The sequence below is a fragment of the Enoplosus armatus genome, chromosome 19 (genome assembly GCF_043641665.1).
Source record: "Enoplosus armatus isolate fEnoArm2 chromosome 19, fEnoArm2.hap1, whole genome shotgun sequence".
NCBI lineage: Eukaryota > Metazoa > Chordata > Actinopteri > Centrarchiformes > Enoplosidae > Enoplosus > Enoplosus armatus.
The window spans coordinates 11,451,699-11,468,498 of record NC_092198.1 but is presented as its reverse complement, the minus strand read 5'-3'; positions in this window follow the sequence as shown (position 1 = coordinate 11,468,498).

Here is a 16,800-nt window from a genome sequence, read left to right as displayed (position 1 = left end):
CTGAATTAATTGACAGGCTTTGATTTGTCATTTCCAATCAGTGATTATTGAGTGTGATCAATGATTGCCTCCAGCTACAGGAGCTTCTTAACAGACTGAGTGCACCTGAGTAAAAATGGAAGGCCTTTGTCAAAGCTCTGTGTCAATAGCTGCTATTGATTTATTGTTTTTTCCTTTTATTTTTTTTGGGTGCACGTTCTCTCCACTCTAATAAGCCCCCCTCAAACACACATACACACACACACACACACACACACACACACACTTTACTTAAGCAGGAGCCACCATGCTGAGTCATTTGACATGGCAATCTTTCCTGAAATCTATTAGGACTGCCAAGTCGACAATGTCAAATAGGGGAAGAAGTAGTTCCTCAAGTGTTGCACTCATTTAATCGTATTAACAACAGTTGCTATTTTAATTTACTATTTTCGCTTGTTGATGCGTTGGCCTTATTTGCTTTCACGTCACTTTATTGTAGAGAGTAAATGTGCAAAATGTTTGGATGAAATGATCAAACAAGCTTGTGGGCTAACTAATTTACAATGCATAAATTCAAAGTTACAAAAAGCACACTGTGATATTTTATATTTTATATTTACATTTGAATTAAGAAATGTAATGGTAGTTTATTTATTGTTACCCAAAGGTCTATTAAAAGCTTATTCTTACCTAACTCTGTAACGTATGACTTGTCAGCCAGCCCTGCCTTTTCTCCACTGCTGTATAAATTGATGGCGTATGAATTGACTTCAGAAAGCAGACTCTGCCCAGAACAGAGTGGGTGAAATAAGCATTGACGTAGCAAAATTCAGTATGAATCACTGAATTCATTTTAGCTGGAAGATGGCGTTCATCATCTGTTGCCATGGCCATTATTTGTTTAAGGAAAGCGTGGCATTCTGTAGCAGAATTAATTACTGCTTTTCAATCATGAGTGATAAATAATACATTTTATTGAATAGCTTGCTTTCTTTGTGAAAAGTTAAAAGATGTTCTCCACAACTTTGAATAGAAATACTTGGAAAACCAAGGACAATAATCAATGTGTATATAAGGTACTAATACATGAAATAGCATTATTTATCAAAGAATATACATTATTTATTCCACTCAGGACTCCACTCATTAGGTGTGCATAATGATACTGTACATCAAAGGAGAAACAACCTCTAATTTGTCTGTGCTGACAGCTGTTCAATACCAACATCCACTGACAAGATGATAAAGCTTCAGTGTTATAAATGGCCGATGTGGTTGTGGTCGTGAAAGGCCTGGATTTCAGTTGTCAGCCTACGGTACGCTGCCTTACTGAGAGGCTTATTTCAAAAATGAAATGCTCTCAAGGGGATCCTTCAGCATTACAACCTCAGCCTCCCAGAAATCACCCCTATCTGTTTTTACATGACCAAACCCACAAGCAGCATGCGGTGTAGGAGGAAGATAACAGCTGTATATCTGATAATATGGATGAATCAAGTCCTGAACATCACATTGAGGTATCTTTTCCTGTGTGTGTGTGTGTGTGTGTATGAACAAATGTACACATCAGTCAGTGCACCGTGCACTTCAAATTACTTTCCCTGTTTTTGAGTGAATGGCTCGCTCGCTTCATTGACTTCACTACAATTACAAAATATTTTAAAGTATGTGGCCCTCCAGTTTCCAATTCATTAAATGCATTTGATTTGACTGTGAACATATACACTTTTTTTCAGTGATAAAATCATTTAAAAAAAGTACTAATAATAATATATTACCACATAAAAACTGTAAATGCAAGCAATAGTGGAATGCTTACACAATTAGTAAGTAGTATTACACAGGATTTGCTAACATTATGACATATTAAACACATAATCATCTTATATGTACACTTTGGGTACCACCAGAGATCACTGACAAGTTTATTTTTTAACTGTAAAATGTCAGGTTCAAGATATGTCTTTGTCATAGTTTAAAATTTAAGGGACCTTTATCAAAAATGGTAGTTTATGTTACAAGTTTATGTAAAAAAAAAATAAAAAATCCAGTATTGGTCAGGTTGCACTAGTTCGTGTCTTTTGTTACAAAATTAGGTTTTTTAATAAAAGGTTGGAGCAAAAAGCTTCACAAAGTTGCATTATTTTACATACCGGGGTGCATTTTGTGAGGAGCAGCAGAAAAGGCACAGTGCATGTAGCCACCGCACTTATTCTTGACAGTTCATTTCCATTCTGCTTCCCAACTTATTTGTACAGGAGAATCAATTTGAACCAGCTGTCTTCATGTTCCCGCAGACTTCCTGAAATGAGAATGAATAAACATATTCAAAGTGACATCCTGTTTGCCTGCCTCTGAATGCAGCGACTGTGCTTGGATTGAATTGGCGACTGGCAAATGAGACTGGGGCTCAAATGGCAGTGGCCCCTGATTGGATGACAGATTGCAACTGAGCCTTATTTGTTTTTTTTTCTTTTCTCGCTCCGAAGCTGTTTCTTAACTTCCCAACCTGATGCCTCACAGTTTCACCCTCTTCTCCTTCATTTGTTCTCTTTTCTATCTTCTATTCAAAGAGAATAAAAAAGAACAAAAGATCCAGCAGTGATTATAGGCATCATTAGAGGAGCATACATGTGTTGTATGTTGTTCCTACATGAACGTATAGATAGTCGAATACGTCATTCACATCCATTTTGCTTTATCCCGTATGTCCTCTAAACATACTAGTAAAAATAGCTTGACCTTGGCATGTGTCACTCAGTTTAGTGTTTCTGAAGGTAATCTATCTATCGATCTCTGTGCTACTTGATGAATGGTGAAAGCCAAAACATGGGTGTTGAAGGTCAATAATGACATTCGCCTGAATGACTCCTTAATGGTGCAGACTTTAATGTTTTCCTTTATCTACTGATTCATTTGTTAAAACTGGAACAAGATTAATCATGTTGTTGCTGTTTCTGTGCTGCATGATGACAGCTGGGAATCACAGTACTGTAGTTTATCTCAACATGGGAAATAACCGTAACAAGGAGTTGCAGAGTAACCTCTCTGAGAATGGCACTGCATGATCATTTTTATCCGTAATCTAATTTCCACAACTACATTTTTAAAACTTATGTTGTAGAAGAGTATACATGCAATGAGGAATATCGGATCTGCTAGAATGACTCATGACAGGTTCAATGAACATGAAAATTAAATTAAATTCCTGGGAGGCAACTGGGATAAAGACATTGTTTCCTCAACTGTTAGCTAACAGTTTTGTTTATAGCTTTATTATTTGTTAACAGCCTCTGAAGAAAATATTACTATTCACAGGTCCAAGCCACCCAGTTGTTAAGCGGATAGCGGATGCCAATTTCCCAAACAAATGATGTCATATCATCCTTCCCCTGAATTAGGTATAACACCATTTGAATTCAATTACGTGAATTGAATTAGTTTGCTGTCCAGAGGATGATATAGCGTTTACTGTTGTTGAATGACAATTGTTCTGCAAAGCCTGCTGAGCTGTAAATAATCATGGAGTGCTCACTCATAAAACACAATGCTACTGCAGTATTAATACATTTGACCAGGCAGCTGAGGAATGATGTTATTTCCAGACTTGATATCGCAACTTTATTTTAGCAGTGTTAGTATTATTTTGGACCTTAATGTTTTTATGTGAATTGACTCAACATCACTGTATCCACTGTCTTTTTAACTTTTTCCAGAAACGACCCTTTTCTGTACGTAAGTCTGGGTGGCCCTCGAGAAGCCAGTCATGAAAAGGTGAGTCATATTATTGATGATAGGATTATATCTGCCTGAAATGGTGTCATAGCTGCTTGCTGTAGGAGACGTCTGGCTTGCAAAGCTAATGAACAATTAAGTTAGTCTGATCCTGATCCTGATCCCTGTGCCTTCAACGTGTTCAAGCTTAGCCCTACAACAATGCATCCCATTGACCTGAAATTTCATTAGGGACACAACAACATTTTTATTAGCTGAAAAGGTATTAAGATTACAGGAGAGACTTTGCATGATTAAACATGACTTATCCTTACACCTCTTGATAGACAGTGTTTATGAGAGGTGATTGCTTCAGACATCACTTGATACAAGTATAATGAAAAAGAGATTAACTAAATTCAGCACTTTTATTGCACAGCTGAGCCACCAATCCTCCATGGTTATCAGAGTGTGCCAAAAGGATTGGCTACAGTTGGAATTCACCCTGATTCCCATTTTGCAGCTATTTTTAGGGAATAAGGTCAGTGGAGCTGTTGCTTAAATGTATTGTTCCCTTGGTGGCAGCAGTGCTCTCATCAGTGCTTTCTCTAGCCTGGAAAGTTGTATTCAAAAACTTTATTCTAGAATATGAAGGCTGGCGACACATGAACGTATATCTAGCTAAGTTACAAACATTTAGTTATGATTAAAAGACTATATGTGAATAAAAATCATTTTTATCTAAAATTGTACAACAACAAAGAGCAAATCAGTGCAACATGATAATCTCTGTAATACAAACAATGCTCTTTGACAAAACAAGTTAACTCAAGGTCATTTTACTAGCTTTTTCCAGAGCTTTCAATCATATCTGATACCAAAGACTGTTTTTGAACAGAGACAGGATCTCCAGCCATGTATGGCCACCTGTTATCATGTGATCAAAATTACACATTTAGGTCACAACTGAGCTATTAAGTAAACTCATTGAAATATCCAGAATATCTGAATATGCTAATATCTTTTCATTTCAAAAGTTTAAGTGCTGGACACAAGATGTCTCCTACTTCATTGAAAAATCCACTCTCAGTGTGTTTCCACTTGAGGTTTCCACATCGCGTTTGTGATTGGTTTCTACACCAGTTGTGACGCGTCTTAAACTGTGATTTAAAGTGAGCACAGAGAAACCTTCCCACTTCAGGTGATGAATGTAAAAACAGCCTTCTAGTGTCAAACTCTGCACGTACATTATTCTGCACGGTGAAGCTCAAACATCCAAGTGAAGAAACGACAAGCAGAACACATTTCAAAGTGGAGTTGGACTTTGATTAACAAAGACTTGTGCAGTTGTAGCTCCCAGAGCTTTGATCTTTCAAATAGACTGTTGTATAGTTTTCTTTGCTCTTGTAATTCAAGTGTTGAATTATTAGTAGCAGTTATGCCAATATAAAAAGCAAAAAGGAACCATACAGGGCCATACATATTATAAGAACTGCCATGTGAGTCTTTTATATTGCAATAATAAGAAGACAATGGAATCACTTGAAGTAAGTTCATACTTGTAGGCGTGACAAATGTCTTTTCTTCTGGACATTGGAGGTTAGGAGGTGGACAAAACAAAACAAGCAGTTATTTTCCCTTGATGGTAATTGTGCTCTCTGCGTGATCAGTCACAGTGCGTGGTGGCCGAACCCTCACAAACTCTGCACAATAATGGAGGTTGATTGAAGGACCCATTTCCTCTGGGATCTAATTATTAATTATCGTCTGTCTGGGAAACTTGGAAGGGTTCGGATTTCATGGATTCCGGTGACCTCGCAGGCTGACAGCGGCTGTTGGTGGTGCGTTAAGTGGTTGCCATTGTGTTTCATGCCAGCTGATGTGCTCAGGGTAGGGACTGACAGAGCTTCTCACCTGTGCCGACACACTGAAGAACCATTATTCATAGCTGTCTCACACTCACAGTCGCACTCACACCGGCAGCATTCAGAGACACTTAGTTTAGATTGTACTGCATTATCTGGACTAAAGTTTAAGTAAGTAAACAACCACATTCTGAGACTCCATAGTGTTATGATAACGTAGGTCACCCACATTGTGCCACAGAGTTAGTACAAGTACAGATTATCTGCAGTCCGTCAGCGCATTTGTGGTAATATAGACTCATTTAATTAACATTTATTTGAAAGTGATCTCACCTCTCTGGCTCACTAGTAAATGAGCATGATGTTTTTCTACAGAGGGTCTAATTATACATGACTATACCGCAGCAGCTCATGCAGATATCAGCTGAACTCATTTAGAAGAAGGGCTGGTCGGAAAATTATAGCTATGATTTGAAAATTGGTTTACATTGTAATAGAATTTTTCTCACTTTCATTAATTTGACACTGGCCAGTAAAGATAGAGAGGACCTACAGATAATGATTTCCATGACAACGTAAAGGTACCAGCTTTTGACCATTAATAGTGGTGTAGACCATTTAATTATCAGGTCACCATAATGTTTTTATCTCTTACTTTCTCCTCTATCTCTGCTAGCACTCGCATGAGGATGCACACCACAAGCACGGTGGGGACATGTCAAACATCAGGATTGCTCATATGTTTTTGTTTTCCAACCTCTTGTGCCCGTATGAATGGCCGTTGTCTCTCAGAAGCAAAGGTGAAAGTAGCGTGACGTTGTTATTGGGTCGCAAAGCGTATTACACACCAGAGACTGCTGTTCGCATCCTACCAACAATACTGGTTTCTTTAAACCATGATGAAGATCTCTCCCTAACCGGAACCAAGTAATTTTAATTACCTAAACCTAACCCAACCTTAATCCCGGAGCTGGCAGGTCGACTGCAGAGAGTGACAATTGTCAGGTGGAGGCAGTAATGAGCTATTAAGGAATGCACCAATAAAAGAGGAAAATGAGACAATAAACACTTATAAATGATGCAGGTTTCAAAGGAATACATTAAATATGTTAATCCACTCTTGTGAGGAAGGTTCGATGTAAACAGAAATGTATTTGTGTACAATTAAAGCTCCACAGGGTGCCTTTCAGTTTAACTGGGCCAGAATACAGATGTGATTAACTGACCTTTATGTCTTCTGCCTTTGTGTTCCAGCAGCGACTTACACCATCTGACATGGTAGACGTGATGGATGAGTTTTTTAGAGGTGAGTCATCATCACACTGTTTTGTTGGTTAATTAGGAAGATCATTTGCCTTTGACATGGTCAACATAGACCTTTGATGTAGGACATGACTTGGCATTAAAATTTAGCTTATTTTGGTCGTCTCTGTCACTCGTGTATACAACGTAATGATGGAGCCAGATGTTCATTTGAAACCCCTGAGTTGTATCACAGAGCATCCGCTAAAGTGGTAATTACCATCTGTTGAGGATCACACCAGTATGTCGATGTTTAGAAAAAACCATATGGCGTTGCCATAGCAAACCAGATCGGTCAGTATCAAAACTTGCCATCCACTTTGACCAAATGGTTTTGAAGAGAATGGAAATAAAGATGTGGCATTAAAAGGTCAATGCATTTCTGCAAACAGAAGTAAGAATCTGTTAATATTACCATAATAACATTACTTCCTGTTTCAGGTAACAAAAAAAGGAAAAAAGCTCTGTATTGTAAACTGATGGTGTGACTTGAATTTAAATTGAATTTAAAACATTTACGTATACATTTTTAGTAATTTTGCTTTTGTTTGACCAATTTGCAGTGTGTGTCACCTTGTAGAAATCTCACCTGCACACCTGGTTCTGAGAAAACAAGGAGGACAATGGCATCAAACTGAATGTCACGTTGTTCTCACATTGCCTACTTTAATGATATTTGTGGAACAAGGGCACACAACAACAGCCTGTAATCCACTTTTGCTTATATTTTGTTCTCTTGGGTCTTACATCATTCTCATGCACAACATTGCAGACTTTTTTTTACAAACTTTGCTTCATCCATCAAATAATGTGTGTCTGGATTAGACGGGACAGGTGGTGTCACTGCAATAGCAAAAGCTGTTCTGCAGTATCTGCTATGACTTGTGTGATTCGCCAATAATAATGATAGCAATCATAATACAAATTGTTAAAAAAGGCAAAATGAAAACCTACTACCTGCTTCACTGATCCGAGAGATTGGCCACGACACCCCAACAGACACCAGCACCATCCCTGCAATAATAATGGATCGCTTTATGCAGCGCCCCATTACTGGATGTGCTCACAATAATAATCTGATCCAGTTACTTCCTATCCTAGTGGCTGTCATGTAATGCAGCCCCGTCTTTGATCTGTGCTAGGTGTTTTCACTGGACACTCTAATTGGTCTTTTGATTTCGGTTTCGGCTTTGATCATGTCCTGCAGGCACAGCAGCTCCACATTTCATCTCATCAGTGGTTTTATCTTTTATCATGAGTGCATTTGTACCTTTAGGTTGATCATAATCATTGTCAAAAAAACAAAACAGAACATGTCAGACACCACTCAAAGCCACAGTGATTTATAGTTTGGCCTTCCCTCGATCAAACGAGGAGTTTGGAGTTCTGGGTGAAGGGAAGTCAAACCTCTTCTCTTCCAGCGGACGATGTTTGATTGTGGATGGTACTTCAGAGGCTGATATGGCTTCAGCAGCATCTCACACTGCCCTGCTGTCAGATGGGTACATCTGCCAACTTCTGGCCAAAGAAACCTTGTTTATGCTTTATTGGAACTGTTAAAACAATGCATTGTCTTGGAGTGTCTCATAAACTGTAAAAGGTTTACAGGTTGACAGACTTTAGAGTACTTGTAAGTCATCCTCCGTCCTTTGCCTGTTGCAGTTGATGTGAAGAAGTGAGTATTAACCTTCAACCTAATTAACCATGAGCTGCTGAATATCAGGTTCTTGCCCCTACTACTGGGAAGTACACTAGAGAGGCAGGAAGCAGTTACACTTCTGATCTGTCTCATATAATATGTGGAATATGGACAAAATGCCAATAACAATTCAGTCATATATCTACTGTTTCAAGTTGTCGTACATGCAGGGAAAATCACAAATGCTTAAAAAATACTAAGGCAGTTACAAGACATGTGTCATACTACATTCTGTGAAAGGTTCGTGTAAGGAGTTTGTCTCGGCAAAAGGCAGAATTTACAGTAGTGGAGGAGTAAAAACTAACCAGTCCAGCATTTTGGTGCAATGACGAGTGTTTTTAAAACATAGTAGAAGAGAGCAATACACAAGTACCTTTAGTACAGCTATAAAAACAAATATAATGCATTCCATTTCCTTTGTTGCTGTTGAAAATCAGCCAACTTTTTGATATAAATCATAATGGTGAGTGTGAAATTTGTCTTTTGTAATAAAAAGCAAGGCCCCGTGGTAAAATGCAGCTATTGGCTTCAAAGCAGAGGGAGCAGCTTGTGAATAAAACTGCCTGATATTTGTTTATTGAATTATTTGTTTGTTTGTTAAATCATGTATCAAAGAGAAGCATATTTTGTTTCTGGAAAAATCCAGCATTTGTCACATTTTTTAGGTAAGCTGTTGGACATAGGTATTAAATTATATCCTTATCTAGCTATACTCCTAGACATGTATAAGTTTAGCATGGGCGCTGTATAGGACAATTCAATATATGAATACTATGATTATCAGTTTTTCTGTGTAAACAGAAACAGAACACTGTCTTCCACACCGCTGGAATCTCACTAGATATACAGTAAATGTAAATAAAAAATGTCAGTGTGAACATCTGCCAATCAGCCAAGGCGCTAGTCTGAAAAAAAAGCATACAGTATAACACTTGCACTGCGACTGGCTGTCACATAACTTCGTCAGAAATGTTTGTGAATTTGTGTCTGAAGCCTTTCATGGAAAGTAGCCAGAGTCAGCAGGGTCAGTCTTTGTCTTGTTGTCAGATTCCCAGATTCAGATTGTCAGATTGTCAGATTCACTGCCCACTTTTCTTCAGAGAAAACATACGGATGAGCTTGCTTTGTGTTTGCAAACACACTGGCTCAGGTAAAAGAGGACAGCAAAGTCCGAGCACAAACACTGACTGATAAGCAAAGTATTTTTCAGATGAAAAATGGGATTTTTATGGACCCATTCCTAAAACCTATTTTGGTCTTCCCTACAGCTCATTTTGTGCATTTATTTGGATTGGATGTGATGGCGACAGCAGAGAGAAAGTTTATTCAGATGTCACTCACGGCCAAGGATATTTCTTAGGGAACAGAACACAACGTTCTGGCTCGGAGTTACTTTCAGGAGTGTTGAACATTATTTGTCCGATTTGCAAACAATGAAATGTTACTGCCGAAGATTGTATTTGGGTTTCACCTGCTCTCTATATAATAATAATGTATATAAAGGTCATCAGGACAGAACAATTCTGTTTCCTACAGTGTTCCTTCAGTGTGGGATGGAAGAAAGTGACCGCACAAAACTGGTGCGTGAATAGGGCTGTTTGGTCAAAAGCTTCATTCATCTGATTTAAGATCCTAAAGAGGTATTTCAAAACAAGGTGTTACCAGACTGTTTGGAATGGTGAGAGGAATGGTTTCCTCACAGGCATCGTTTCAATCTTTAACCATAGAGAAGAGATAATTGGTAAGACTTCCCCTAGAAAGCCACATTGTCAATATATGAAGGTTCTTGTATTTAAGTAATGCCCAATGTCCTTCGTCATCTGCAGCTTTTATAAATACATTGATACTTGCATCCATTAAAGAAAAACACAGGTAACAGGTAACTGCAGGCCAATTTAGAAAAAGATGCAAAAACCTTGGTCTAAATGGCCTTGATACAACTAATCATTGACAAGAGAATGGAATTTAACCTTGCTTGAAACTTGCCGTTGAAACTTTTTACACTGCGAGTGCATATTGTCACAAGATTTAAAGTGGAAGGGAAACTAGAAATGTAATGTCTTGTGCAATATTCTCCCCAAAGTGTGTGCAATTATCTCTGTAAAGCACTACAACTTGAATGTTGCAAGAAAAGTTGACTGCTGCAGACTTGCCATTGAAGTTAGTCGACAGTCTCTTAGGACTAGGTCTCTTAGTGCACTTTGAAGTTGTAGAATGAGTGGGCATGTGGGATTTTATCACATACTGTACTTATTAATTAGCAAGTTTGGCTAATAATCTAATCAGGAAGGAAATCTATCAAATTTTGGAAGAGTGGTGTTGCTTTCAGTTTCTGAGTTTTACAGCTTCTACTGTATCTGCTGCCAATGCATTAGTGTTGATTTGATTTAGTCTCTACTATTGCTTAGGGAGCAGAAAACCACTGATTTAATACTGTCATAAATCATATATTTAAGTAAGAAAAGGAGACATGCGTAATTGTTTGCTTTACTTGAGACAAATAATTGTGCACAAGTGTGAATTTCTATAGCTCTAATTCAAAAAGTCAAGGAGAAAATGGCGGCTTTTCCATCTCCAGCACAGCAAGCTACAATACTGTTAGGGCAGAGAGTTTGGTCAGTCGACTCAAACAATGTACAAAAATCCCTCATAGAGACCTGTGGGAGACTGTGACCAATATAGATCAAAACCAAAAAATAAGCCCGAGCATGTTCATCAGAGAGGCTCTTTAGATCAGTGCCCTTTCAAAGCAGCTTTAGTTTGCCCGCACTGGGCAGTCGAGGGGAATTAGATGTCATTCTTTTTCTCAGAAATAAAACGCCTGTTTCTGAGAGTTAAAGCTTTGTGGGCAAACAGTAAAATCAGCAGCAGCGCTGAATGGAGTCTGCCTCAACACAATGGGGATTAAGCTGCAATAACACACATGGTTGTTGATGTTGTGGGAGTGGATGCAATATATGACAGACTTTGTAATGTATCAATAAGAAGCTGAGCGATGCCGCGTTTATTTCACCAAGGCTTTACTTTAAAACTTAAAAAAATAATTGCTTAATGAATTGGCTGACATTGACCAGACTATATTTCTTGTAGTAATTCGATTGAGTTGTGTCAGTATATTTGAACTGAATGTGCAGTAGAACATGTGCGATGGAAATGACAGAATTCATATCAGTGACTTTAGACAAGGGCGAACAGAAAGGTGATCATTTTTCCAAACTTTGCTAAGCCCTGTCCCCTTAGCTACTGTTGTCAGGCTTTCTCGCAGGCACATCTGCAGTTTACAATGATAACGGCAATAATTTACGACTCAAAATTCTTTGCAGTTTTTTAAACAAGGGGCCCTTGATTTCAGAGAGAGGTAGACACAAGCAGGATTATTTCTCATTTCTAGCCGGCAACCACCGATTTTGCCAGATGACTGTTGCTGGCAGATTTGATCAAGTTTAGCTTGATAGCTATAATTAGCTAACTTTAAAGTTTGTCTCCAGCTTGGACAACTTGGATACATACGTACATGATATTGTGCTAAAAGATTGAGGCTAAATCTGCAGGCAACAAGTCAGCATCCACACAAGTTGATGTTTCATGTAAGGTTTTTGTTCTTGTTTCAGTCAGTCCCAGTTTGCTGCATGAAGTTTGTACTTTAGCATTGTTTCGTATGGCTTTGTCTTGACAACCTTTTTAGATTTACTTAAAATTAGGAAGAAAATGTGTAGATTTGATTGCAGTAATATGCTAGGCCTGTTGTAAAACTAGTAAATGCTAAACACTGAGTTCCACTCGAGCAATTATTTGTTTAAATTCTTGCTCGAGGCTCAGTGCTTAAAGTGTCCACAATCATTTCCACAGTGAAATAACAGTGTCTGCCACATTGTTACAGTCATTCAAATCGTCTGACAACAAGGGACAGATTCAATTTATGGTCATTCACTGACAAAAGTCAATTTCCTCTGCATTTAACTTGTCTGAGTGACCCTGTGTGACCTATGTTATTCCATTCTTCAGTTTTCTTTCTATTTATTTCTGAAGCTTTGTGTTCAGAAAATTATATGTCAACTGGAGATGGGCCCTCTTCTGTTGAATTTGCTACAATACACATCGCCAGTGTCTCTTGTTTGACACTCGAAACGATTTGAGTGTCCGGCAGCTCAAATGTTTTTGTCAAATCATAGGAACCAAGTCACTACTTCTTGATTCATTCAGTCTTGGGGTTTGAGATCAAGCTTGGTGTGCATGTTTTTTGGCAAGAAAAATAGGTGCTAATTTGTAATACTGTTTAATATTTTATTATTTTAGAAGGCATATGGAAAATCCATTACATCAATTGTGTATACAGACTGAGCTTTGGTTTTTCATGCAGAGTCTATGTGGGACATCTCCCAATTGTATGCATTTGACACACTGTTGAGAACCAAAACCCATGATGACTATGATTGATGTCACCTTTCAGTATAATGGTCAAACCATGAAACTGCCAGTTCAGATGATGAAAGTTAATTGTCCAGCCATTCTGGGACGTTTGTGGCTTTAGAAGATAAGACTGGACTGCAGGATCTCCTGTACAGTAATAGAGACGAGACTCTCTGAGACCTTGACCTCTGCCGAGCCTAACTGCACATGCGTATAGATTCTCTATGGAAGACTCGCGAGACATATTAGACATCTCACCAACCTCGTCCCAGGAAACACGCTGAAACTCAGCTGACACTGATGTCTAGATGTCAGCTGTTGAACTTAGGAGTCATTTTAGCATTGATAAGATAAGAAAAACACATTAAGATAGTCTCATTTTAAAATGCTCCAGCTTATATATTAACGTCAGAGTTATATGTTTGACTTGATTCAGGGTGTTATTCATAATTGTCTATGAAGCCCCGGTTGGGAGGCCCATTTTAAATTATTCAGCTTTAAATTAGTTTTTTGATTATCTTTTGATATGAATGCTATGAATTATTTATCAATAGTAGAACTAGTGGAACTCTGTTTGGTCTCTATCAAAAGGTATTACTTTGTTTCATTATGAAAACGAGTAAAGTTGTTATAGAGCATCAAAGTCCCTGTAGGGAGGAGGTCGAGGTGGATGGATCTATGGTTAAACGAAACATCAGACTTTAACATGTGAGACCATTATTTGTTTGCCATTTCCAACTGATAGACAACATTGTTGTTTTTTTTATGCATTACCACGATTGTCTCACGTGTTTATTATTGTCACCATGACGACAAAGCTCCCCAAACTTTCACGACGTAGTCATTTTACGATGACAATATAGAGGACATGGATAAACTACGTATATTGTCGTTTCATCTGGAGGAGTTTTGCAATGTTTGCAATATTGTGACGTCTGTGCCCTCAGCCACCGAACACTTGCTGCTACTCTTTCACATTTAAAGGCTTTTATTGTAAAGCAGGCTCAAGAAGTGCTGACTTTTTCACTGACGACTAACTGCTAACTATTAAACAGATTTTGAATGCAGATAAGTTTTAAATATTGCTGGGAGGGAACGGTAAAGTGAGATGCAGCCACAAGTGAACTGGACAGACAGGCAAATCTCCAACATATCTGCACATTTACATTGCCACCCTGTCATATGGAAAACCACTCACACATGCCTGCATCAAGGGTCTGATCACAGTTGCCTGCAGTGTAGATATCCCAAATGTGTGGAAATGCATCATAATATACCCCCCCAAAAAGATGTTAATATGAGTTGTCATGGGAAAAGACTGACCCTGATCTTCACACCCAGAGCCTCTGTAATTTCAGTTTTAGGGTGCGAGACATGACGGGCTTCAATACCCTTGATTTTCCTTCTGATTGCATCACACTGATTGCTCAATAGTGCACAGACACTCTGTTATTATAGTAGTTAGGCCAAAAGTAATTTTGCAGACAACCAAAGAGACTCTTAACTTTCAAGCAGCCAGGAATCGGCTTGCCGCTTGTATTACTGTGATGCAAATGTTCATGTCTCTACTATGGTTGGGTTCAAAATGTTAATGAAAGCAGTATCCATAGGTTTAAAGGTCAAGACTACAAACGGTTTACAGTGTAGTTTATGTACATATGTACAGCATATTTCTACAAGGTTAATATTCAACTGAAGCTCTTAAAGTACAGGCAACACATGGTCTGCTAATGTGACCATTCACCGTTCTGACAATACTGACAGAGACAAGCATATGAGATAAACACAGTTACTTCTGAATATTTCTGCTTTATTTCATTCATTATTGGCTGTTAGCTCACCAGGCTACATCCTCTTCTCACTGGGCATTGCATATCTACTTGCAACACGACATACAGTACATGGACACGGGGGTTGTCACAGTCAGAGAGAGAAAGAGATATTTCTTAATGAATTACATTTGAAAATAACTCGAAACCCAATACTTTTTCAGAGAAAGGTATAGAAATTAGCAAACAATAATAAGATTTTTACCTTTCAATGATGCTGTCACATTTAATATAGTAAAGCTATATCAAATAGGGGAAGTATTGTGAGTGATGTGTGATTTCCCACTACAAGTCTTGTGTCATCCTGCTATCAGCGGCTTGAATCTGGACATGCCGGTTACACTTTGTCGCTCCAGGTAACACGAAGGGGTAACATTAGACAGCACTGTCAGATGTGGAGCACCTGAAGCTCTCCTCAAGCATTTTCTGACAGAGAGACGTTTTGGGATAAGAGTGTCACATGGCTGTATTTTCTCTAATCTTACCTGCTGATCTGAAAGTAATGGAGAGCAGTAAGCCTGCATATTATTTTCCAAATGTGTGCAAGAAGCTCTTTAAATGTCACAAAGCATTTTGATGGAATCTTATTGAGAAAAACATTCCTCAAGTCCAGTGTCTTTAAAGTTACTTTAAAATGATCATTTTAGGGTTTGAAGTGTATGTTTTATGCAAACCACATACCTTGAAAAGACAACATTAATTAGGTAAACACAAAGCATCCCTGTAGCCTGCTGGTTTTAAGACGCATGCCGTGTAATTTGATTCCAGCTGGGGACCTTTGTTGCATGTCACTCTTGTTGCTCGCTCCCCGTGTTTCTTGTTTATCTTCACTGCCAGCTGTCAAATATATGTAAAATAATCTAAAAATCTAGTTTGATTTTTGGGTTGATGGGTTTTAAGTAAATAGCTGCTGTGCACTGTTTTCATTATTTAATGCTGTTTGTGTGAAAGACGTTAGATTAGTGTGCCCGCGTCAAAATTTTTAACTTGGGATAGAAAGGCTGATTACACTTTGAAACACTGGAAGCCAAATGTTCACTTCTGCAGAATAACAAGTTATCCTTTTGAAGATAAGAATAGATCACTGTTGATATAATGGATTATGTGGATACCAAGGCAACTGCTCTTCTCCTATGCAGACATGTCTGGTTAATTGAACTCCATCTCGTGTGCCCTGTGCACATCTCCCCTGGCCCATTCCCCACCTTGCGTATAGGTTAATTGAACCACACAGAGCGGTGGCTCTTCTCAGATCTGCACTTAAATGGGTCGTATTTCACGGCTACATGGCAACTTTATAAGAGCATTCGTGTCACAGGTGGATGAACCCTGTTTTTTATGGAGCGTTGTAATTGTGGGATAGTTAACCAATGAAGTGACAATCTTTAGCCTCTCACTCTTTCAGTCATTTGCATTCATTAAGCACGTCCATGGGGTTTTAGAGAGCAGGTTCAATTAATATTCAGACATATTTTCTGTGAAACACTTCAGTGGAGATGGAGCGATCACAGCCTTTGAAGCGGAGGCAGAGAACAATTCAATAAAACCCAAACATTATTCTCAGCTCACAAATTGTCAAATGTATAAATTTGTGGTTTTCACACCTATGAAACACAGCATTTAAAGTAAATGTTCAGCAGCATTGGGTGTTTGGATATTGACCTGATCGTTTTTTATCGTTTTAGTATGTAAAGCTGTCCTGTTTGTAAGAGTGTGAGCTACCGTTTCACCAGCTATTCTCTGCTGTAGAAACATTACAAGCAATCAAATCACTTATCAGTCTGTAATAGGGATAAGATGAGAGCCTCATTTAAATTCCACAAGGGACCATTTAAACATGTCTGCGTCACAGAATAGAATACATGCCCTGCAAAATCAGCGTGACCCTGCAAATTACATAAAGCTGTTCATGGAAAGGGAAAGATCTCATTAAACTATCACCTGACGTTCAGATTGACGTGAGATATTCTGAGACCGTTTGACGCATGGCATTTCAAAC